The 26,887-nt window shown below is 35.9% G+C and overlaps 1 long non-coding RNA gene across 1 annotated transcript; it reads left to right on the top strand.

Moving 5' to 3' along the window:
• The first annotated feature begins 2,132 nt into the window (after nt 1-2,132).
• LOC140498566 (uncharacterized) lies at nt 2,133-26,887 on the top strand. Its single transcript, XR_011965132.1, has 4 exons — nt 2,133-2,414; nt 20,770-20,933; nt 23,298-23,357; nt 26,092-26,887. It is a non-coding gene; the product is annotated as an uncharacterized lncRNA (long non-coding RNA).

Raw genomic sequence — 26,887 nt, 5'->3', positions numbered from 1 at the left:
CATATCTGAAAAAAATGAAATCAAGCAGTGAGAGAGAAATATATTGGGAGGAGAAAGGGAGAAATGGAATGGGGCAAACTATCTCTCATAAAAGAGGCAAGCAAAAGACTTATTAGTGGAGGGAAAAAGAGGGAAGGTGAGAGAAAAACATGAAGTTTACTCTCATCACATTCCACTAAAGGAAGGAATAAAATGCACACTCATTTTGGTATGAAAACCTATCTTACAATATAGGAAATGGGGGTTAAGGGGATAAGCAGGGTGGGGGGAAGATTGGAGGGGAGGTTATGGAGAGGAGGGAGCAATTTGAGGTCAACACTCATGAGGAGGGACAGGACAAAAAGAGAGAATAGAAGTAATGGGGGACAGGATAGGAGGAGGGAAATATAGTTAGTTTTATACAACACGACTATTATGGAAGTCATTTGCAAAACCACACAGATATTGAATTGCTTGCCTTCCAAAGTGAAGGGGTGGTGAGGGAGGGATGAGGAGAAGTTGGAACTCAAAGTTTTAGGAACAACTGTCGAGTACTGCTCTTGCCACTAAGAAATAAGAAGTACAGGTAAAGAGGTATAGAAAGTTATTTGGCCTTATAGGACAAAAGAGAAGATGGAGACAAGCACAGAGAGGGATGATAGAAGAGAGAGCAGATTGGTGATAAGGGTAATTAGAATGCTCGGTGTTTTGGGATGGGGGGAGGGTACAACAGCGGAGAAAATTTGGAACCCAAAATTTTGTGGAAATGAATGTTAAAAGTTATACAAATAAATTTAAAAAAAAAAGAAAATAAAAGACCTCAAAAGATGGAGAATTCACTAGCGCTTAATGATATTTACTCACTAATTTTAATTTTTGAAACGTAATTCTTTAATTAAAAAATATCTATTTCTCTCTCCCACTCCACCTCCCTTTAGTTCAAAAAACAATTTTAATTATATGTACACAAGCTGAATATATTTCATTAAACATTTTGAGTTCATTGACTCTCTGTTAGAAGGTGGGGTGGTATAAGTTTTCTAAATAATAGTTTGTCTTAGAGTAAAAATTAAACTCTTTTGAAGGGACACTAAACAGAAAGCACACTCTTCCACAAATTTTGTCCCTCTTTCTTTGCATCTGAAATTCACTCCTGGAAATTTCTTTTGCATGCATAGATTGTGCTTAGTTTCCACAGATTTCATGAGTGGGCTGACATAATAATGGTATATGGTATAAGTGAACATTCACTTTACTGCAAAGGAAATATAGAAGATACCAAAGACTCTGAAAAACACATAAACATTTATCGAAACCACTTATCTCACAAATATTAACAAAATTCCTCTCCACCAATTTTCATTTTCTCACAGGGTCCCCAGAGTCCTGAAAACTCTGCATTAACTGTCAGTGGGAACCAATTTGGAATTGGTAGCAGGTAGCAGTGATTCCTAAAGGGCCAAAAGTTTTCAGTTATATATTTGATATCTTTATTTTTTTAACAGTTTCTCTTTCCTCTGTAAGAGTCAGAATGTTCAGGAAATTCACTTCCACAAATTTGAAGTTAATTTTGATTAAACTCCTAAGTTTTAGTAGCCCAAGGAACCTGAACAGAAGGCTTAGATGTGGTATTACACTGAAACCTCTCTTCTTCTCCATATAGAACGTGGTAGAAAAACATTTATTTAAACATCAGAAAGCCAAATCCCAAAACCAAAAAGCGAAATCCATCATGGTAACCAAGAAGTTAATAAACATGATCACAGCAGAGGGCACAACCATTCTCATAGCTCCCCTCCCCCAGCCAGGGCCTTCTCAAATATCACCTGTGGCAATGTGTCAGTTGACCTGTGTCAGTTGGCCTGTGTTCTTTCCTCTCTGACCTGACCCCACTCACTCACTTCCTCTCAGTTTTCCTCCACTCTTCTTGTTCTGTCTTTTCAGCAAGCTCCTCCCACCACATGTGACCCAGGCTTCCAGGCAATTTAAGTGGATCATATTTCGTTTTAAATTACTATTACAATTGTCCCCAAGATCTTTCATATTCATTACATAGGTTGGTGGGGCATCTAGTATTACAAACACCCCATCATACTCACTCAACAAATGGGGTTCAAAATCTTGGGGTAAGGGACAAAGGTTTCTTCTTCCATAATTACTTTCTGCTGAGACTAAATGTAAAGCTGCCTCTGCCCCAAGAGGTCCCATTTGAGAGATCAGTTCTGTAACTGGCATATGGAGTTTGGTCAACTTCAGGTTCAGAGATGACACATCACCATCATGGATAGGAGGTGGCATCTGGCTTAAGTGATCAGGCATCTGCAGGTGGAGAGTACTAAGCCTATAAGAAACAAGTCTCACAAACAAGTTTAACAGATGAAGAGCCAAAAAAAGAAACAAAGAAACAAACCAAGGAAACAATAACCAGAAGCAGGGTAGGTATAAGATCAACTGTTCTGGAGTCCAAAAACTCACTATCACAGGCTCATTCACAGTGAGTATATGAGTTAAGGGTGCAATTTGGTAATCAACCTCTCCTTAATAAACAACAGTTACAATATTTTCTTTCCCGTGTGCTATAATTTCTGCAGCCTTTGGAATCTTGTCTGGCTTCCACTTCACCTGTACTTTGGCTCTCTATTTCATTCTATCACTAGAACCCAATCCTTCATTTCCTCTGTTAGTTATTGCAGAAGGAGGATAAATTTTCATACGTGGTCTTGTTTCACAAGAAATAGTAATCACTTGAACTATCATTCTATCATTTTTACAAAACTGTATGAGTCTATCACCTAAATTTTGGAATGTTACATTAATTTCTCCTTGATAATTATAATATATCACTCCAGTCAATACATGTATTCCTCGAGCTGCTAATCTTAATCTGAACTGGGGGTTGACAAACTTCTTATTCTCCCTATAGGTGTGACAAACTTGGATACAAGGGTTCAGCAGGATCTATAGGGACAGTTTTTACTTCTCTATTCTGTGTAACATCAAGTCCCTTTTCTCAGCACATTCTGTATAGTTCATTAGTTGGAATACCATCTATGCTTCTAAAATCTACACCTGATCTAAATGGAGTAGTAAACAAATTTCTCCTATTCAATTTTTTTCTGATTTTGAATTCGTTGGCTATTTACTCTTCTCTCTCTAGCAATGTTGTCTTTTCCCCAGTCTTCTAAGTCACCTAACTGGGAAATCCTGTCCAGTACCTCTAAAAGAGGGTGCCCTATTTCCCCAATTATTAGAGTCAAAATCAAGTGCTGGTAAGTAGGAAGAGCCATCTTCACTATTATATTCCTATATCCATCTGCATTTCTAATCATTATGGGTGGTCCTCATTACCTCCTCCTTTAACTTTCTCATACAGTCCCCAAGTAAATACCATGATCTCTCTCATTAGGGAATATAGAGTCAGTACAATACTGCCTACTGCAGCCTTCTGCACCCAAAGCTAACAAATTAGTTGTATTGTTACCTCCTCGTATATTGTAATCTCTAAAAGTTTGATGTACAAAAGGATTATGACTAACACCTATAAATTTCAGACAGTCAACAAGGTCAATAGTTATTTCCCCAGCTCCATCTTCACTGATTCTCACCATCAAAGATATTAACAATTCTCCCACCTTTTGGGTGAATTTACTCAAAATTTCTGTGACCTCCTGCTAAGGAAAATCCTCAGTTATTTCCCTGAACACTGGCCTACCTCCTTGTTCTCTTGTTTCTGCCTCACTGTTGGGTGTGCTTCTGACTGAGTAACTTCTTCCTCTAAAATTATTTCATTTCCTTTGTCACTGTGGCAACTGGGCTACGTCTCCACAAAGGTCCGATGCACATTTCTTTTGTCAGCCTTCAGCTTCTTCTGAGTTTAATGAACAGTCTTTCCTTATGCTTGAAGACCCCACCTCCCCAGATTGCTCTTGTACTCTTTTTCCATCTGACTTTTTTCCTTAAGCAGCTCATCTGTTTCTACACGTAATAAGGTAAGTCGTTAGTAAAATCTAGCCTCTCCTACTTACCCCTGCCAGCTCCTTCCTTGGTCTTATTGGTATTCCTTGCAAATATCATTCTAAATCTCCAGGTTCTCCTTCCTGTAGCCTCACTTCCCAGTCTTCACAGGGTACAGTGCTTTTAGTCCACTCCCCTGCAAGTTAGGAGAATGGTGAATTCTCCCATCCTGGGACATTACTGTCTTTCTCTAAATCATTTCTGCCTCCCAATAGAAATTTTTCACTTTGTGATGCTGTTTCTTACACCAAATATATGACCAAAGCAATATTCGTAGCACTGGTGGTGACTGTGAATAAGCCTGTGTAGTTCTCAATCACAAAATATAAAAGACTATCCATATGGAAGGCAGAAGAAAAACATTTATTTAAACTTCAGAAAACCAACTCCCAGAACCAGAAACCAAAATCCATCATGGTGACCAGGAAGTTAATAAACATGATCATAGCAGAGGGCAAATCTATTCTCAAAGTTTCCCTTCCCCAGCCAGGCCCTTCTCAACTATCAACTGTCACAATATGTCAGTTTTCTTGTCAGTTGGCCTGTGTCCCCTCTGATCTGATCCTCTTCATTCACTTCTTTCTGGTTCTGCTCCTTCCTGTTCTGCCTCTTCAGCAAACTTCTCCCACCACATGTGACCCAGGCTTCAGGAATTTTTAGTAAATCATATAGGCCTACGAATTAATAAGAAATATTGTTCCATTTTAAATTACTATTACACCAAGATTACAGTTTATTAAGATAAAACGATTTCAGCATATGGGGAGGAACTTTGTCTTCTTTTATACTTGTGGCCTAACCAAATTTGCTTCAAGTGGACAGGCAGAAATTAACTGGCAGAGAGATTATGGATAAAAACTAAAAGAACAATGTATAAGCAAACTCCACATAGAATAATTGGAGAGAAAAACAGAAAGAGAGAGACAGAGACAGAAAGAGACAGAGAGACAGAGATGGAGAGAGAAAAACAAGAGATAGATACAGAGAGGCAGAAACAGAGAGAGAGAAAGAGAGACAGAGACAGACAGAGGGATAGAGACAAAGAGATACAGGGAGAAGAGAGAGAGAGAGCACTAGGACTGAGAAGGATGGAGAAAGACTTCCTATATAAGATGGGATTATGAGAATAGAAGCAATGGAAGGAAGTAGGTAGAAATGAAGATGGAGAGCATTATAGGCATGGGAAGAGACAGAAGAAATGGCTGTGGATGAGAGATGGAGCAACTGGTTTGCATAACAATTAAGAGGCCAGTGTCACTGGATTGAAAAGTATGTGGTGGGAAATAGCATATAAGAATGTGGGAAAGGTATGAGAGGGTGAGATTATGATATTAAATGTTTAAATGTCAAACAGATTTTTCATCTGATTCTGAAAGAGAGAGGGAGTCAAGTGAACTTATTGATTAGAGGGTTAATGTAAGGGAATTGCCAACCCTCAGCTCTCTTGGACGGCGTACACCAATCATGGCTCAGGTAATCTGAGGGGAGATTGGTAAGGCATGAACAAGATGGTGCTGGGAGGAAGGCTTCCACCCCTGTTCACCACCAGATGCTTCCTGAAACGTGGCTGGAAAGCAGTAGCAAAACTTGCTTAAACTAGTTTAATCTTGCTTGTGCTGCTTACGTAACTAAGGCGTACATGATACTGTATAAGTGCCTGAGCTAGTTGGAATAAATGGAGTTGCCTTACATCTTTGCCTCTCGCCTCATCCGTTACTCACAGCAAGCTCCTTCAGGGTCAACAGGCCCTGCTGGTCAGGTAAACCTGTTGGCTCGGGGTGAACGGCCCCGATAAATCCCGTTCAAGTTAACATGTTTGTACCTGAACTTTCAAACAGTCACTTTAGGTGGTTATTGTTGACCATAACTATAAGAAGTTTTTTTTTATTATTATCATTTTATTTGTTTTCAGTGTTCTACAGTCACTTCCATATATCTGAAATTTTCCCCTTCCTCACATCCCTTCCCCCTACCTCCCCACTGCATCCCTGAGATGGCATACAATTTTATATAGGTTTTATACATACCTATTAAATATATTTTCACCTTAGTCATGGTGCATAGAAGAATTAAAATGAATGGGAGAAATCGTAAAACAAACCAAAACATAATACAAAAGAAAATGATCTTCATTCTGCAATCAAATTCCACTATTCTTTCCCTGGATGCAGAAGGCATTTTGCCTTAAGAGACCATTGGGGATTTTTTAAGTCCTTGCATTGCAATGAAGTACCAAATCTACCAGAAAACTTCCTCTCACACCATGGTTGCTGTTGTATACAAAGTTCTCTTGCTTCTGCTGCTTTCACTCAACGTCAGTACATATAAGTGTTTCCAGGCCTCTCTAAAGTCATCTGGTTCATCATTTCTTATAACACAATGGTATGCCGTTATATTCATATACCACAATTTATTCAGCCATTCCTCAATTGATGGGCATCCCCTTGGTTTCCAGTTTTTGGCCACCAAAAAGAGAGTCTCTATAAATATGTTTGTGCATGTGTTACCCTTTCCCATTTTTATGATCTCTTGGGGATGCAGTCCTAGAAGCGCTATTGCTGGATCAAAGGGTAATATACATTTTTGTAGCCTTTTGGGTATAGTTCTAATGGCTCTCCAGAATGGTTAGATCAGCTCACAGCTCCACCAACAATGAATTAGTGTTCTAACACTCCCACATCTTCTCCAACATTTATCATCTTCCTATTTTGTCATGTTAGCCAATCAGATAGGTATGATGTGGTATCTCAGAGCTGTTTTAATTTGAAAATAAAGAAATTTTAAGAATAATAGGAAAAAGATCCATGGTATATTGCATCCTTAATTAGGATCAAAATCAATGCTTACAAGAGCAATGGATTCATTGATATAGTTCTTGTATACAAGGATGGGGAATGTAATCCCTTTATGACTTGCCTTTTGATAGTTAATGATAGTTAAAGTGTTGATCAAAATTTTATTTCACTTTTATCAGTCTGAGATTATAATTAAAGTAATTGAGAAATGATAAAAAAAAAATTCACTGTGAGTCCAATCTTCCCTCAAAGCCTATCAAATTTGTTACCACCTAGAATAGTTGGTGATCTTGAGGATAGACTTTCTGATTTTCAAGGTATGTACCTGACAAAAACCAAGACAAAACAAAACAGAAAAAATAAACCAAAAAGGGAAAAATTTGGACTTAATTATTTTTCTTCATTGGGGCTCAATTCAAAGAGGTTTTCTTTTTTTTTTTCTGGTTTGTTACATGAATACTATTACATTAATTCTAGTTCCTCATCACAAAATCAGAATCTCTAATACTTTTTGATTCTCTTGGGGTGAGAAATGTGATTACTGCCCACAAGACATAATTCAATTTTTAAAGGATATATTTTGTGTATTTGTTATAGCAGAACACATATAGGTTAAGAACAAAGAAGCAACAAATTTATTACATTTTAGTCATGCCCAGTCAATAAATATAAAGTATTTTTGTCATGGATTTGTGAAGGCCCATGTAGGTTTCCTTCATTCAATATACATCTCTCAGTTGATGAAACCCACATTTCTATGACAGCAATCCCCCATGAAATGTGTTGTCTCCTACTTTAAGGACTACAACCCAATGATATGAACTACAGTATAAAACATTAGATTCATTAGTCTTTCTGCATTTTTTTTATCTTTACAAAGATTCAAAAGTTAGACTGGCATGTATTCCATACAATATTTTGAAATAATTTTTGTCTATGTCTGTAACTTCTTTGGGGTTACTTAGAATGGTCCATCAATTCAGGGCATTCTAATACATGAATATAAAAAAATGTGATTTCATCAGTATTAAGAACTCCTGACCAATGAAGATCCTAACCTTTCTGTGATTGAGTAGATAAATTCAGTGGAGTCATTTGAGTCATACAAAAGCTAACATCTTCCTAGACTTGCAAAGCTAACAAGTAGCAGAAGCTGAATTTCAAGACAACTCTTTATTATTATTATTACAAATTAATTTGTTTTCAGTTTGCTACAATCATAAGTCTTAGATTTTCTCCCCTTCTCTCCCCAATTCCTCTTTGAGACAGCATGTAAACTTATATGGGTCCTACACATATATTTCTTATTAAAAAACATTTTCGCATTAGTCATGTTGCACAGAAGAATTAAAATGAAGAGGAGAAATAATGAGAAAAATCCAAATAAAAATAATAACACAAGACAAAATATTGTGATTCCTTCTTTCTTCCAATTCCATAGTTCTTTCTCTGGATGTGAATGACATTTTGCCTCAAGAGTCCTTTGGGAATGTTTTATTTCCTTAAATTGCTTTGAAGGGTTAAGTCTACCAGAAAAATTCCATGCACACTGTGGTTGCTACTGTGCACAATGATCTCCTGGTTCTGCTCCTTTTACTCAGAGTCAGTTTATCCAAATACTTCCAGGCCCCTCTGAATTTACTCTTCATCATTTCTTATACCACAATAGTATTCCATTACATTCATATGCCACAACTTGTTCAGCCATTCTTCAATTGATGGTCATTCCCTTGATTTTCAGTTCTTGGTCACCACAAAGAGAGCTCCTATAAATATTTTTGTACACATGGAATCCTTTCCCACATTTATAATTTCTTTGAGATACAAAACTAGAAGCAGTATTGCTAGGTCAAAGGGTATGCATGTTTTTGTAGTCCTTTGGGCATAGGTCCAGATTGTTCTACAGAATTATTGAATTAGTTCATAGCTCCACCAACAATGGATTAGTGTTCTGAATCTCCCACATCTTCTCCAACATTTATCATATTACTGTTTTGTCATGTTAGTCAATCTAATAGGTGCGGTGTGGTATGTCAGAATTGTTTTGCTTTGCATCTCTCTAATCAATAGGGATTTAGATCATTTTTTCATATGACAATAGATAATTTAATTTTTTCCTCTGAAAACTGCCTGTTTGCATTCTTTGACAGTTTATCAATTGGGGAATGATTTCTATTCTTTTACATTTGATTCTCTTCTTGATATATTTTAGAAATTAGACCTTTATTACAGACACTAGGTGTAAAAATTATTTTACAGTTTTCTGCTTCTCTCTTAATCTTGGTTCCATTGGGTTTGTTATTGGAAATTTTTTTCAATTTAATGTAATCAAAATTATCCATTTTGCACTTCATAGTGTTCTCTATCTCTTGTTTGGTCATAAATTTATCCACTTTCCATATATCTGAAAAATTCACTATTCCTTTTTCCAGTAATTTGTTTATAGTATCAGTCTTTATACTTAGATCATATATTGATTTGGACTTTATTCTTGTATATGGTGTCAAAAATTGGTCTATGTCCAATTTCCACCACACTGTTATCTGGTTGTCCCAGCAATTTTTGTCTAACAGACAGTTCTTATCCCAGAAGTTGGGATCCTTGGGTTTATCGAACAGTAGATTGCTATATACATTGACTACCGTGTTTTGAGTACCTAATTATTTCCACTGTTCTACTCCTCTATTTCTTTGCCAGTACCAAGTGGTTTTGATGATTGCTGCTTTATAATGCAATTTCAGATGTGGTAGTGCTAGGATTCCTTCCTTAGCATTTCTTTTCACTAGTTCTCTCAATATTCTTGACGTTTTGTTCTTCCAGATGAATTTTGATATCATTTTTTCTTGTTCTGGAAATAATTTTTCTGGTAGTTTGATTAGTATGGCACTGAACAAGTAAATTAATTTAGGTAGAACTGTCATTTTTATTATATTGGTTTGGCCTACCCACAGGAAACTGGTGTTTTTCCACTTACTCAGATATGACTTTATTTATGTGAAAAGTTCATCAAAACCCTTCTTGATTCCAAACCCAATGCTCTATGCAGTATACAATGTTACCTCTAGTGTTAGTTGTATATTTTGTAGAGTATAAGAATTACTATTAGTCTCACCCACTTAAAAAATGGGTATTTTTGCCTTTCTTTGTATCCATAACTCTTATAATTGCCTTGCATTTAATAGGTGGTTATTAAATGGTTGCTGCCCTGACTTATATGCCAGAAAAAAATAAAAGAATATGTAATTCAGTGGTCAAAACCAAGAGTGCTGTTAGGTATTGTAATTATTTGTTGTCTTGTGCTGTTGAATATTTCCTGGCTTTTTTAACTTGGAGTTGATGAACATTTCCTTAGAAGCTCTAGAAACTGAGAAGTTATTTAAACAATATTATAATAAAACCATATTAAATGAAATTTTAGAACGTAACAAGAGGAAATCTAGTGTAGATAAATGTGGTAAGTCACTTAGTCTGCAGAAATTTTAAGAGGTCATTAGCTAGGTTAACTTTAAAGAAAATAATTTCACTTAATGATTTGAGCAGAAGAAAATTGCAGTGGTTTCAGAAAATAAGGAGAGAAAAACGAGTAAAACTATTGAATTTACGCAGACCCAGTCTTCTTTACCCAAGGAATGGGGCACAATGGACAGTACACAATATTATTATGAGTACAAGATGAGAAAAAATGGCTAGGAGTTTGGGGTTTTGAACATCTGTGTTTGAGGAATTTCAGTCTGATTTATGTCAACAATGTCACATTGAAAAGTAGTGAATATGGTATTATGTAGGAATAATAATGGAATATTTTCTAAAATATAGAAAATGTTAGTGTTGCTATACTCTGCTTTGCTCAATAAACAAACAGACCATATGTTCAGATAAGAGGCTACTTTTATGGGAAAAGCAGTAAGACATTGAAGCAAGTCCAGTTTAGGGTAACAATAAACATTGTTCTATATCACTACACACACATACACACATACACACACATATATAACAAAGATTGTTATATATTTGTGTATATATGTATATATATATGTGTGTGTATATATACACACATACATGTATATATATATATGTGTGTGTATATATATATATGCACACACACACACACATATATGATTTGTTTTTGAATAAATAGAAATACTGTCATTTAGAAACGGGATTGTTTAGTTAGCTTCAGATGGAAAAAGTAGGAACCATGAGATGTTGTTGCAGACCCAAATTTTGACATGCTATTCAGAACTGCTTCTTAACATGTATAAATTCCCACAAGTGGAATGGCCTCCCTCAGGACATAGATTCTGTTACTGAAGCTATTCAGGTGGAAGCTGGATGGTCATAAGGAAGATGTTATAGAATAGATATTTGTTCAAGTAAGGCTTGGACTAGGTTATCTGTATGCTCCCTTTTTACTTTTATTTTCTTGTATTTTTAATTTTTTTAATTAATTTATTTAACTTTTAACATTCATTTTCACAAAATTTTGGGTTCCAAATTTTGTCCCCATTTGTCCTCTCCCCCACCCCCAAAAACCTAGCATTCTAATTGCCCCTATCACCAATATGCCCTCTCTTCTATCATCCCTGTCTGCCCTTGTCTCCTTCTCTTTTGTCCTGTAGGGCCAAATAATTTTCTATACCCCTTTACCTGTATTTCTTATTTCCTAGTAGCAAGAACAGTACTCAACAGTTGTTCTTAAAACTTTGAGTGCCAACTTCTCTTCATCCCTCCCTCCCCAGCCCTTCCCTTTGGAAGGCAAGCAATTCAATAAAGGCCATATCTGTGTAGTTTTGCAAATGACTTCCATAATAGTCGTATTGTATAAGACTTAACTATATTTCCCTTCATCCTATCCTGCCCCCCATTGCTTCTATTCTCTCTTTTGATCCTCTCCCTCCCCCTGAGTGTTGATCTCAAATTGCTCCCTCCTCCCATTGCCCTCCCTTCCATCATCCCCCCCAGCCTGCTTATCCCCTTATCCCCCACTTTCCTGTATTGTAAGATAAGTTTTCATACCAAAATGAGTGTGCATTTTATTCCTTCCTTTAGTGGAATGTGATGAGAGTAAACTTCATGTTTTTCTCTCATCTCCCCTCTTTTTCCCTCCACCAAAAAGTCTTTTGCTTGCCTCTTTTATGAGAGATAATTTACCCCACCCCATTTCTCTCTTACTCCTCCCAATATATTTCTCTCTCACCGCTTAACTTCATTTTTTTACGATATGATCCCATCCTATTCAATTCACTCTGTGCTCTCTGTCTCTGCGTGTGTGTGTGTGTGTAATCCCATCCACTATCCAGATACTGAAAAGTTTCAAGAGTTGCAAATATCGTCTTTCCATGTAGGAATGTAAACAGTTCAACTTTAGTAATTTCCTTATGACTTCTCTTTGCTGTTTATCTTTTCATGCTTCTCTTCATTCTTGCATTTGAAAGTCAGATTTTCTTTTTAGCCCTTGTCTTTTCATCAAGAATGCTTGAACGTCCTCTATTTCATTGAAAAACCATTTTTTCCTCCGAAGTATTATAGTCAGTTTTGCTGGGTAGGTGATTCTTGGTTTTAGTGCTAGTTCCTTTGACTTCTGGAATATCATATTGCATGCCCTTCGATCCCTTAATGAAGAAGCTGCTAGATCTTGTGTTATCTTGACTGTATTTCTGCAATACTTGAATTGTTTCTTTCTAACTGCTTGCAATATTATCTCCTTGACCAGGGAACTCTGGAATTTGGCCACAATGTTCCTAGGAGTTTCTCTTCTTGGATCTCTTTCAGGAGGGGATCTGTGGATTCTTTCAATAATTATTTTGCCTTCTGGTTCTAGAATCTCAGGGCAGTTTTCCTTGATAATTTCATGAAAGATGATGTCTAGGCTCTTTTTTTGATCATGGCTTTCAGGGAGTCCCATAATTTTTAAATTGTCTCTCCTGGATCTATTTTCCATGTCAGTTGTTTTTCCAATGAGATATTTTACATTATCTTCCATTTTCTCATTCTTTGGTTTTGTTTTGTGATTTCTTGGTTTCTCATAAAGTCATTAGCCTCCATCTGTTCCATTCTAATTTTGAAAGAACTATTTTCTTCAGTGAGCTTTTGAATCTCCTTTTCCATTTGGCTAATTCTGCTTTTGAAAGCATTCTTCTCCTCATTGGCTTTTTGAACCTCTTTTGCCAATGGAGTTAGCCTATTTTTCAAGGTGTTATTTTCTTCAGCATTTTTTGCATATCCTTTAGCAATGTGTTGACCTGTTTTCATCCTTTACTTTCATCTCTCTCATTTCTCTTCCCAGTTTTTCCTCCACCTCTCTAACTTGATTTTCAAAATCCTTTTTGAGGTCTTCCATGGCCTGAACCCATGGTATATTTATGTTGAATGTGTGGGATACAGAAGCCTTGACTTCTATGTCTTTCCCTGATGGTAAGCATTGTTCTTCCTCATCAGAAAGGAAGGGAGGAATTATCTGTTCACCAAGAAAGTAGCCTTCTAAAGTCTTATTTTTTTTTCCCTTTTCTGGGCATTTTCCCAGTCAGTGACGACTTCTGAATGTCCTCTTCACAACCACTTCACCTGCAGATCCGCCCAGCCAGTGCTTGGGGTCTGAGATTCAAATGCTGCTTCCCAGCCTCCAGGCTTTGGGCAGAGGTGGGGCTGCTATTCAGTGTGAGATTAGTTTTGGTTCTTGGGTGGGGGAAGGGCTGCCTTATGGAGCTCAGTTCCCTCAGGGAGTTTATGTGGAGACCTTCAACAATGGATCCAAGCTCCTACCTGTTTTGGGAGCCCTTGTCCACCACTGCCGCCCCTGCTGCTGCCTCCCAAAAGGGCCTGAGCCACAGGGACACCCCACTCCCCTGTCAGCCACCCAAAAAGACTGTCTCACTGACCCTTGTCACCTGTGGGTGGAGGGACTTGACTGGCTGCTGGAGATTCTGTCCCTGAAGGCTGCCCAGATCTGTTCCTCTCGGTGCTGCCCAGCCAAGGCAGGGCTGGGCTCAGCTCCGGGTCCGGGGCCCAAAGTACCTTTCATCAGTTTTTCAGGGCTCTCTGAAACAGAAATCTCCTATGTTCTGTTGTTCTGTGGCTTCTGCTGCTCCAAAAATTTTTGGGAGTTCTTTTTTACAGATATTTTATGGGCTGTGGGTTTGGAGCTAGCGTATATGAATCCTTCTACTCCTCCCTCTTGGCTCCTCCCCCTTTTTACTTTTAAATTGAGTGACTATAGTTCACTCCATTCCAATAACAAAGATTAAATGTTATTTTGGCTCTGTGTGGAATACTGGAATTGTTAGTGCTAGATGTGGAGTCAGAAATGGATCCAAGAAACAATGCAACTTATTACCTTTGCTACCTAGAGCAAGCCATTTCTTTTCTTCTTATGTTAAAAAAATATCTGACTTGTTAGTTGGCTTCAAACTTAAAAGCTGCTTGCATTAGTGTATGTCAAAATGTATTTACTTAATTTAGAAATATGCTGCTATCCTAATGCAATTTTAAATGAAATTAATCAACAAAAAGTAAATGTAAGGTGGTTAATGGTCAAGTAAGTGTAAATTTTCCAATAAAATCAATGAGTACATATAATCTTCTGAATGGAAGGGTTATTGTGATTCTTTGAGAAAGTCAGTGCTACTGCAGAAGTTCAGTATATATCTCACTCTCTTCTTAACCTATCCAGACTAAAATCCAAAAGTAGTATTCAAAATTAGTAGGCAAGCCACAGAAGCCATCTTTTCATATCCCATTTCTAACCTCAGGAGACTACCATAAGTCCACAGACATCAGCTTTAAATATGGTGCTCAATCACAAATCATATAAAGGTTTTGATTGCCTTGCAAAGGGCAACATACACTTATCCTTAAATATTGTCATACTGTCTAGACAAGAAAGTAATGGGATGTGAAAAGGCTTAAAAATCACAACTTCTTCTGGACTTTCCAAAGTATGCTTTTGTTCTCCTTCAGACAGGCTTACTTCTCAGGAATAAGATTTACCTTCTTAACATTTAGAAATAGAACTCTGTCCTGAGATCACTGAGGAAAATCACTTAGTTTACCTCTTATGAGGAATGGTATGTAATTCACAGAGCCCCTGAATCATGATTGTAAAATGCTTTCACTCTCTAAATGTGCTTCCTCATAGTTCTTACCTGCTAAACTAATAGCACAGGTTGTGTATCCTTTCAGGCTGATCACCTCATAAGCAAAAAATATTAAGGGAGGAATGAAAGCTTGCTGAGCCCTTTTCAGGGCTGCTCATTCAACTTTAGTCTTCACCTGCCATTTAATTCTAACCTGTACTTCTGAGAAGCTGCAGCATGTGTATCAGCCACACCCTGATAAATAGTTTTAACTAAGGTTAAATCAGGTTGAGAGGACCTGACAAGTCTCAAACCCACTGGGGAGTTGAGGGACTGTCTACTCCAAGAACATGAAGACTTCACCGAATGAAAAGGATTGATGAAAACAATTTGTTCCAAGGGCCATAAAGGTGGTAGAAGTATACTCTGTGAGGTGCTTAGAACTTGGTCACATATCAAGAATGCCAAGGTCATCCACTGTAACCCAAGTAATTGTTAGTCCTCTTGATTTTTGTCTTGTTACGGAATTGCAATGACAATAGAAGAGAGAATGATGCTGATGACTAACTGCTTCACTCAAATGTAATTCACTTCCAAGTCAAGAAATTGCCCTGTGATGTCATTTGTCCATTTAAAAAATGAACGATGAACAATAACAATTTTCATTCAGCTGTTAATGCATAACTCTGTGTTGTTTCTTAGCTGCTTAACTTACTGGTAGAAAACAGATTCATCAGACAGATTCCTGCAATATTTGCCCTACTCCATTATGGCACATTAAAATCTTCATGTTTCCCAAAGACTTCCTCATGTCCCTCCCCTACTAGTTAGTGGAAATAAGTGGGATCCAATTTCCATCTTGCCATATACAATAAGATGTTTCATATTTTTGGTGAGATGGCAAGGGGGGGTCATTTATTTTCTAGGTCACAGATATCAAATACCCATTGGTTTGAAAAAGCATAATGAACAAGTTCTCAGGCCATTCATTTATTATATTCACATTGCAGTAGAACAAATGATGAAGACCTACATTTTAATTTCTTTTTCTAGTTTTTCTGGTTTCGAGTTGTGGCACTAACTGGCTTAGAGTGTACACTATAATATTTTAAACTATAATATAATCCAAGAGACAGTGTTTGAGGTCCTTTGATAAAGGTTGACAAGCTCAAAATCCGTCATCTCTCCATTTACTTTAACTTTTATGGAAACAAGGACAATTTCAATAAGCAGATCTTTAAATTCATTTCATCTGCACCAGTCACAACAATACTGACATTGTTTTTTTATGAGGAGACTAGTCTTTCTTTATGATATTCATATACAGCTGATCATGGATAGTTGCAAACTTAAACTGGACTTGAAGGAAACCAAGGTTTGTTTGGAAAAAGGTAGCTGACTAGGTGGTTAAAGGAACTGTGCTAAGACTGATTCTCACTTAATTCTGATTCTCAGTTAGATTGTACATAAAATCAAGCATTGGAGAGTACAACCTCTAAGCTACCTTTGTAACCAGAAATCCACCAATTTTAATGCAGAATTTATGAATAAAAAACAATCCTGTTATTGTCTTCTTAACCTGAATACTTTGCCTAATTTCATTTCTTTCTTAAAAGATTCTTAACATTTATTATTTCTTCTCTAGAACTGATAATCTCCACTAATTATCTAGACATTCCCTTGTCTAAGTTATCTTAAATCTTTTATTTCAATCTTTAATTATCTGTAAAATATATCATTTATATGTACCACTCACAATTTTAACTTAAAATTTCTAGTCTGAGGTCACATTCTCAGACATATCTTAATAATTTTCATGTAATCATGAAAGACACTACCATTGTCCTCCTTTTTTCTTGATTTTAAACATGTAGGATAATCTTTAGGTTTTTAGAGCTTTAGAATTTTAATTATTCTATATGGCATATAGTATGTCACTTAGAGAAACTTCATCAGTAACAAGCAATATCTTCTTTAGTAATGCTAACATATAATAATTTAACATTTCTTTGAATATTACCCATAAAAAGTAATTTATTATTTCCCCTAAGTAGCCTATTTTATTAAAGATGAGTATTAATTAGAAACTTCTTCCCTATTTTGCACTTAAAATGAGCCTTTTCTAAACTTTTATTCCTTAGTACCAGTATATGATTTCAAAATTTTAAGTCCAAGAGAACAACTGTCAAGGATCAGCTGATTTTGAATGAAAGGTAGACCAGAGAGACTACCCATGTTGGATTTGTAACTTAAAACATTTCAAAGCAACTGTATCTTTCTCTTTAATCAACATAAAATTGCAACTTCTTATGGATTCCCAAAATCATTATTTCATTTTTAGAGAGACTTCCTCCTCAAAAGTCAGGTTTACTTTCACAATTTCTGAGAAACCATTCTCTTTTGAGATTAAAAATGGATGGTTGCTGAAGAAGTCTTCACCAGAGAGGAGACAGAGAAAAATAGACAACAGCAAGTAGTGAATGAAGATCTGGATTCTAAGTTAGGAAGATCTGGGTGAAGAAGGTAATCACATTTTTTGGTTATGTGACCCTGAGCAAGTTACTTAACCTCTTCGGGGCAGAGGGTCCTCACTAACCTTATGCTAATGGCATTACAGGCCTAGCATAAAACATATTGCTACCTGCCATTTAAATTTCCTCCATTTTTAAAATTCTAAAGTTCTGTGAATCTAAAGGCATTCTTAGTTTTTATTTTTCTTATTTTCACCTTTGCTTTCTTTGAGGCAATCAGGGTTAAATGACTTGCCCAGAGTCACACAACTAGTAGGTGTCTGAAGGCAGATTTGAATTCAGGTCCTCCTGACTCCAGGAAGAGTATTCTATTCATTGTGTTACTTAGCTACCCCTAACCCCTCCAGTTTTTCAAACAAGAAAATAGTGGACTAATAATATTGGATTAATGGAAATTTAATTTTATTTCACAGGAAAAAGACACTCTTCCACCATAGACTTCTAGCTTTATAGCTTCTGTCTAAAGTCAGGGGAGATCTTTATCCTGAGCCCTGAACTGTCAGGATATTGACGATCTGTTTGAATTCATTCTTTAAAGACTATCATACTCCCCACACTTTTATATTCTCTACATCTCATTAATTCTAAACACCGCACCATCACTATCAAAATTCTATTGACTGTCCTCCACTGCCTACTTCCTTATTGTCATCTCTATCAACCCAACCCCAACAATGTTACTCTCTAAAGCTCTCTGTATCTTCCAGTGTGCACTTTGAAATGTCTATTCCATAGTTTACAAACTTTCTTACATCTTACAGACTTTCTTTTTTCTATCCCTTCTGTATTCTTGCATTCACTGAAAGCCACTCCCCTTTCAATGACACAGTCCCCCAATCCCTTTCCATAAGTGGTTATACTTTTCTGGATACATCATAACTCACTGGCCAAACTTGGGAGGAGTGAATGTTGAATTTTTCCTTCCAGGCTCTTGTTCTACACTCAGTAAGCACTTTCCTTTCAATTTCATTCAATCCATATTTACCACCCAATTAAGATTCTAGTACTTGTTACCTATTGACCTCCTGGACAATCTCTTTCTCAACAAGTTCACAGTCTTTCCTCCTCAAGACATGCCCTCACCCTAGGGAACTTCAATATATGCATACATATGCATATATGTATGTATACATTTATGGGTATATATAGATATGTACATATAAGCATTTGTATATACATATATATGTATACATACATATACATATATATATATACATATATATACATACATATACATATATATTATATTCCCTTAAAATTCTAATTACCTAACTCAAATTACTCATTTTCCATGACCTACTCTTCCACCTGATCTCAGGGAGACACAGATGTTCGTACTCTTCATCTTGCTATCACCCAAATTTTCCACTTTCCTTTTCATGATCTCTGAAATTTTCTTATGTGATCACAATCTGTTGTCATTCTACCTCTCCTTCTGCTTTACAATCACAAAATATGTTCCTTTGGCTCAATAAGCTGTCCCACATCTTCATTCCTCAGTTATTCCCAAGTACATCATTCCTAACCTGGCTACACTAGATCCTTTCCACCATATTGACTCCTTCCTTAGTGAACCACTTCACCTCTACTCTTTTCTCCTGAATCCCTTGTCCCCTTATTCTATCATTATTTTTGCACTGCCAAGCATCTGCTTAGGATTGCTTATAATACTTGTTATTTTTACTCCTGTCCTTTTACTTCTGAAGTAAGCTAAGGAAAATCAATAAAATGCTGTGTACACTAACATTTATATCGAATAATCTCAGTTGGACCCTCATTACAGCAAGGAAATCTTAAGTCTCCTTAGTTGATTCACTATTCTACTCTGTAAAACATCTTTATTTTTTTTCCAGAAATTTTCATGTCTCTTCATAATCCTGTTAGCTGAGAACTCTGACTCATAGCTCACTGGAAAAACCAAGGATTTTTGACAGAAGTCTTCTCTTCTACCCTCTTCTTCATCTCTTATCATCCAGATGCCTTCTGTCACTTTCTTCTCCTTCATCCATCTTGCATAATAAGGTAGTTCTCCTCCATGCCAAGGCAAGTCCCTCTACATGCACACATGATTCCTTCCCTATCTGTCTTCTCCATTGTATTTCAATTTCTGTCACCCCCATTCTAATTCATCTTATTGTCTATTGTCTGTTTCCTTACTGCTGGTAAATATTACCATGCCTTGATCAACCAAAAAAAAAAAAGTTCCATATATCCCCACTAGTTATCATCTCATATCTTTCCCACCACTTGTTGCTAATGAATAGAGGAAATTCATCTATAATAGGTGCATTCACTTCCACTCCTCTTACTCTCTTCACTCTCTATTGTGTCTTATTATTCATGTAAAATGTCCTTTTAATTGCCAAATCTACTTTAGTCATGGGGGGAAGTCATAGTAGCTTACTACTTCAGGATTGTCAAGTAGAATATCTGGTTCCAGGATACTTACATGGGAAGGAGAAATTATTCCCCTACATCATTTTTTTCTTTGTTAACATTTTTAAATTTAATTGTATCTACTATAGAAAGGATTATAAGGAGCCCTTACTGTAAAAGAAAGATTATCATATGTTATTAATGCATCCTTTTTCAGATTTGAAAGCCCTGTAACCTGGTCTACAAAATGGGAAAAGACAATATTGATCAATTTGAAAGTATGACAGTCACAAAATTAATCCATTTCCATAATTGTTCTGTATTTTTTTTAAAGACTCAGAGTAGCCAAAATTACTTTTGAAAAATGAAGTTAAAAGGATACTGTTTCTCTATGTCATATTTCAAATGCTTTTAGGCAAAGTGAAGTTCAGGGGAGTTACATTTTTCACATGCCTACAAATGCCATTTTGGATTGGTGCTTGTCACTCTTTCAAATTAAAGCCCTGGGGGAAAAAAAAAGTCAGAGCAGCTGATGGGTTTAAATTACTCTGAAGTGTATATAATGATTCAAAATTATTGGAGAGCTTCAAATTTTATGGACACTCCATTATGGAATTTAAAGCACTTTAATAATTTTAAATTATTCTGCACTGCACAAAGCAATTTAAATTTATTGAAAGTAAAATTTGGAGGCAATCTCAATTCTGGGCATCAATGCACATAGTAGCTGAGAATTACTAGAGCACTTTAAATTTTTATAAGCACTTCATTTAATGGTGATCAAGACTTTGGCCTGAGATGATGGAGAGTCATTTAAAACTGTTGGAATTCTTCCAATTTCCACTCCAATTTGGAAAATTAAAACTCTGCAAAATATACTAATCTGATATTATTTCACTTCTCAGAGATTCATAATCTAATTTAAAATATATAAATAATAAAAAACATTTTAAAGCCTTTATAAAATTATAGCTTACCAGAATTTTACACATATTGTTTCAGGGAAGCTGGTGGAACATCACCAAAGGACCAAGTCAAATTTTATTTGCAACGTTAAAAGTAAACCACAAGTATCAAAGGATTTCCAAGTGTAATTTCATATACTTCTGAATTATAATCCCATTTTCATATGGAAGCAACATAATATCCAGTACATTTCTTACAAGGTAAGCTATTTGCTTCATAAAGTAGTAAGTCATGTTTTAGAATTCAGAGTTGCTCATATATGGTTTATAGTTTGCAAGTGTTATAATGTCTAAAGTTAAGAATTGACCTCAGAAAGGAACAGAACTGAAAGAAAAAAGAAAAGAAAAATCTCTACTTTCTGGAAATATTGAACTATAATTCGTCCTTCTAGTCAATTACAATAATTCAAGACTGAATTAGGTGGCTATTAAGTCTTTCTGAGAACAAAGATGCATGCATATTTCCCAAATGGCACTATGCTTATGTGTAAAGTACTGAGATGATTATCAGTAGTAGCTAATCCATGACTTTGTAAAAAACTTGCATTGTGTCATTAAAAAAATGGACCTTAGGTACAGTATTTTGTTTGTACTTGCATACTTGTATATGTGCATGATAAAGAAAGGATTTTTTTTTCTTATTTCCCTTCTGGAAGAGTAGACCCTTAAGCATTTTGTCAGCAGCTCAAGAATGATGAATAAACTGGCTTGAAGTACCTCTTGCATACATTTTCCTGATTAGAAAGGATTGTAATTCTCCATAGATTACCTAGGTTTCCATAGCACCCTCACTTCTAAATACTGAGTTTCCATTATCTAGTAGGTATCTTCATAAATGAATCTAGAAATGCTATTCACAGTAATTTGTCTCTAGTGCTATTCATCCTAATTGAATTGCAAATTAAGCAGTCAGAGTGTAAACAGATTGGAGGCTTTCTTCACTTCTAAAAGACTGAAATTAAAATCCCTATATGACCCCTTTCAATACAAAGGACTCTGAAATACTATTCAAATTTGTCCATCTAGAGTTGTTTTCATGAAATAGATTGATCTCAAGTTGCTTATTTCTTCCTTACTTTGGGGTACTGGCAATGGGAATGCATCCAAATTCAGCATTTAGTAATGTCCACTTGGTATTTGCTTGAACGTCACAATGACACCGTTGGTCTCTTTACTGGTGCTAGGTATGTCCATAGAGTTTCAGGGCTATTACTCACCTTGGTAGATTTCTGGGCCTGCCACTTGTTTCTGACTCTAGTATTGCAGAGATCAAAAGAAAAAATACATTTGATCCTGTGAGAAGTCAATCTGCAGTGTCATGTGGTTCAAGAATATAAGGCTATCAGCACAGTCAAAATCATTTCTCCAATTTTTGACATGACAGGCTACAAAACCAGGCCTGGATTGCTGAAGTGTCAGATACTATGCAGAAGAAATAGAGCAGGAACACTAGCAATTGTGGATTGGAGGTGGATGGGAGGCAGAGCAAAAGTTCAAGAATCTAGCAACAGTCCTCTAGTCAACTATTTCAAAGGAGAATCATGCAAGAAGAGAGTGAAATATTGGGTAAACAAAAGTAGTTGATTATTTGATGGACAAAATAGAGATCCCACTGCCAAGACTTACAATGCCCTTTAATGTCTGAGAGTTGAAATATTATAGGGCTCTCTGGATTTCATGGCTCCCAGTTTGTATCCCTTCTTTTCATTTACATGGCCAATAGCAGGAAAAAGAAAACATCAGAAAGGGTAACAGCTCATTTATTATGATTTTACAAAAGTTCACAATGTTCCTTGACATTGGCAGCCTAACGATCTTTATCTCCATTTTCCAGAAGAAGAATATAACACTGTAGGTGGGATATGGAATAATGAATGGCCCTGGGTAGTATATGTCAGAGCTAGTACTTGAATCAAGGTCAGCTGACTCCTGATGTAATGCACTGGACACTGAAATTGATATCAAATGATCTTAGTTGAAATTCAAGCCTTGACTTTTGCTCCTTAACTGACGTTGCACAAATTAATGAATTTCTCTAGACATCAATTTAACTGTAAATACCTTGAAGGGGTTTGATTAAATGTCCTATAGAACCTTTTTCTATTCTAAATACATAACTAGCTTTCAGAATTCAATGTGCTTTCCACTCCATTAATTTTTGTACGGAAATTAGGAAAATGTGGGGATTTGGGAGTGAAGAAAAAATGCAGAAAATTAGTAACAGGTACATTTGATAAGATAAAAGTATGAGATAGGTGAAAAGAATGGAGATAACGTAAATATAATGGGAGATATCCCTTACCCCCTCAAAAAAAACCCACCACGACAAAAGCACACTCAAAAAAAAAGTAGGAAAAGACAAAGATTTTCTTTGGCTAACTGACTGTGTGGTCCTGAAAGAAAATGAGCACTGATATTAAGATATTAAACGAAGAGTAATAATGATGTTCTATCCTCCCTATTTGTAAAAAAAAAACAAGAAACAAAAAACATTTTCTTTCGAAAAGTTAATATATAATATTTAATCATAGAATATCTCTTCTGTTTATTATTTCTCCCTGTTAGAACTGTTCGATTTTTTCATCATATGTCCTATATACTAACTCAACACAACGCATTTCTCAGGTATTTAATTAAATCTTTCTTGTTGCTCAGTTGCTTTTCAGTCATGTCCAACCATTCACAACCCCATTTAAGATTTTCTTGGTAGAGATAGTGTGGCGATTTGACATTTCCTTCCCCAGCTCATTTTACACATGAGGAAACTGAAACAAACACAGTTAAGTGACTTGTCCAGGATCACATAGCTAATGTCTAAGGCTATATTTAAATCAATGAGTCTTGCTGACTCCAGGTCAGGCACTCCATCCACTATGTTACCTAACTGCAAATATACCTTACTTTTCTTTATATTCCAAACATTACGCCCCAATTATCTAATTTAGTTTTCTTACTATCTTATAAGTTTCCTATATCAGCATTTAGTACCAAATAAATTTGAACTTCTTAAAAAGCACAATGGAGAACAAGGATCTTTTATTTCACTTTTTAAGTGGAAAAAAAAAAGAAAAATGTAAACCCTGCCCCCATATAATTTGAATGTGTGAGACACTCAAGTTATGGAAATTTCCACCACAAATACAAATTGTTTTCCCTAACTATAGGGCTTAGTGTTGCCTGAAGCAAGAAATGGTTCATTTACTTGCCCAGAATCCTGCTGTTAATTTGTTTCAGAGATGTTTCTTCAACCTTTATTCTGGTCTCCAGGCCAGCCCTCCACCCTCCTGTCACTGTTTTTATAAATATTAACATAGTCCTTGTTTATATAGACCTTATTCTTAGTGATATATTTGGTACGGTTTAAATGGCCTCTGTTTCTATTTTCCTGTGCATGTTCAAATGACAGATGTATCTTAAAAATTTCAAGCCAAACTCTTCCTAGGTAAGAAGCATCATTACAAACTACAATTTTAGGAAGTGTTTAAAATAACCAATAACAATTCTCCTACTCTTGCATTGTCTTGATGGCAAGGACTATGTTTTATTCATATCTCTATTTCCCGACATAACTGGTTCAGTGCCTTGTACACAGAAGACATTCAAGAAATATTTCTTGAGTAAATAATTTAATATATACTTAAATGACTAAAATCTTCACTGATAATTCTTCTATACCCCTATTCACCCATATTAACATTTTTTCCCTTTCTGTATTCAATGAAAAATATCTTTTAAGAATTAGTAGTCAATAAGGCTTTATTAAATGCCTATAGTATGCCAGACACTGTGCTAAGTGAAAGGGATACAAAGAAAGCCAAAAGCTGTGCTGACTCCAAAGAAGCTCATAATAGCATGGAACAAACCACATGCAAAGTATTACATATACTGTTTTATGTATAAATAGGATATATTCAAAATAAATTGGAGATAATAATAGCTGGAAGGGAGCAGCATTAAGGGGGATCTCTCTTCAAAGGTTTCATACAGATAATGACATTTTAGTTAGACCTTGAATGAAGTCAGGGACCCAGGAGACAGATGCATTGAGGGAGAGAAATCCAGAAATACAGGGCAGCCGGTGGGAAGGAACAGAGAAGGATGATGGAATATTTTGTATGAGGAACATCAAAGAGGTAGGAAGGTCTTCAGGACGTTAAGTTTTTAGGTTTTTTTTTTTTAATTCTAGAATATTTTTTATTTTACCCTGAATGTAATGGGGAGTGAGGAGAGTTAACTGGATTGCCTGCCATTTAAGAAGATCAATTGACAGTAGAGTTAAGGTTACTTTGGAATGGGTAGAAAGACACTCAAGGCAAAATGACCAAATAGAAATCTATTGAATTGATCAAAACCTAAGAATCTTAAAGTACTATGGCAGAGATAAAAAGTAAACAATTGATCATTTTAAAAATAGAATTATGATCTAAAACATAACTTTGAAATCATCTAATCTCTGAGGTTCCTTCTAGCACTGACTGCTGTCATGAAATGAATTTATCCAAGTCTTCATTGTGCTAATGATTAAACTCAACTGTAAAGATTGCCATCATCTCATTTTAAGTTAATTTTTCCCATATTCAACATCCCAGTAAACATGAGTAGATGATCTATGTTGTTAAGGTTCTTAGTTTGCTGTTTAATAAACATTTGTTGAACTGAATGTCATTGATATAAGAGGTCTGGTTTAAGATTAGTTTTCCTTTAGAAATAAAATGAGAAGAGTTCTGAGGTTGAAACTCAATGTATTAGTCTTTCTGAGTATGTTATCTACTGGCCAAGCACTTAAAATAAAATTATACCTAATTGATATGGCAAGTGTTGGTTACAATCACTACGTATTTATACCCCTGCAACAGTCACTCCTCATCTCTACTTTTCATGACTCTTGTATTTTGGGGATGATAAGAGATCAGATCTAATATAGTGCATCTCTGCTACATAAAGTTAAAATATGTTATATTCTTCCAATTTGATAATCATTCTTGCATTTTTAATCTGGTCAGTATTTAGTAACCGTTCTCCCTTTAGTTTTAAGATGAACCAGCTATGTTCACACACACACACACACACACACACACACACACAGACTTATATCCTTAGTTTTATTTTTATTCAGTTATACTTGCCAGTAATATTGCCATCCTACATCTGACTAGTTACACTGAGAAAGAAATTTGTCTACTTTCACTTTCCCAATAACAAATGTATAATTTTCCTGAGGGAACATCCATCCTCTAGTCCTGTGCAGTTAGTACATGATATAAAGTATCTGTGTAAAGAGACAATACACACTAAATGACTATCTGTTTCTTTATCTTTTTGTTTGTTAATAAAAGCATTTATTTTGTGTTTTAAACAGAAAGACCTGAAGTCTGCAACAGAACTCTCAACAGTTACTCAGGGGTTCATAGACAATGTGTCCATCTCAACAGCTTGGTTCTAGAGATAGAGGATCCACAGAAACACAGGCAGGGTTGGATGGACTGGATGAAGGGGACACGATGAGAGGAGTGTATTTCAGTCCTTTCTGAAAAAATCGGCAGCAGAGCATTCTGAATCACTGAAAAACCTGTACAAATGTTCATTATTAGAGAATAAGGAATAATGTTGGCGGAGTGGGGGTGTGGGAAGGAGACCATTTGGATAAGAAAGTTTATTTTTTGGAGGGGTGGGGATAGCAAGTTGTGGTTATTTATATTAATAATGCCCTAAGCCCTGGGGTCTAATACAAAAATAATGAAATCTGTTCAAATAATTTTCACTTCCAAGGTTTGAAAAAAAATTATTTATGTAAGCATATTGTAAAGACAACATACTAGGCCATACACAGACCACTGCTCTTTAGAATACATAGGGAAAAAGAAATGGGTAGAATTTTGTGGACTTATCTATATGAATGAGAACACATTTCACAGTAAGCATGGGGTGGGGATGGGAGGGTGAAGACCAGGAGACTGTGACAGAAAGAGGCCAAAACTATTGGTATGAACAAAATGAAGGGTAAGAGAAGTCCCCAGTATGGTGAGTCCAAAGTTCTTTTAGCCCAGGGAGTAACAAGTACTTAAAATCCAAGTGAAGGTAGTTTCTTTACAGTAGTGAAAGGTACCCAAGATCTCACTTTTCACAGGAAAAATAAAACAAAAACAGTCAAAATC

Source organism: Notamacropus eugenii, chromosome 4, assembly GCF_028372415.1.
Source record: "Notamacropus eugenii isolate mMacEug1 chromosome 4, mMacEug1.pri_v2, whole genome shotgun sequence".
NCBI classification, from domain to species: Eukaryota; Metazoa; Chordata; class Mammalia; order Diprotodontia; family Macropodidae; genus Notamacropus; species Notamacropus eugenii.
Note: the sequence above shows the minus strand (reverse complement) of the source record. Positions and strands in the feature narration are given on the sequence as shown.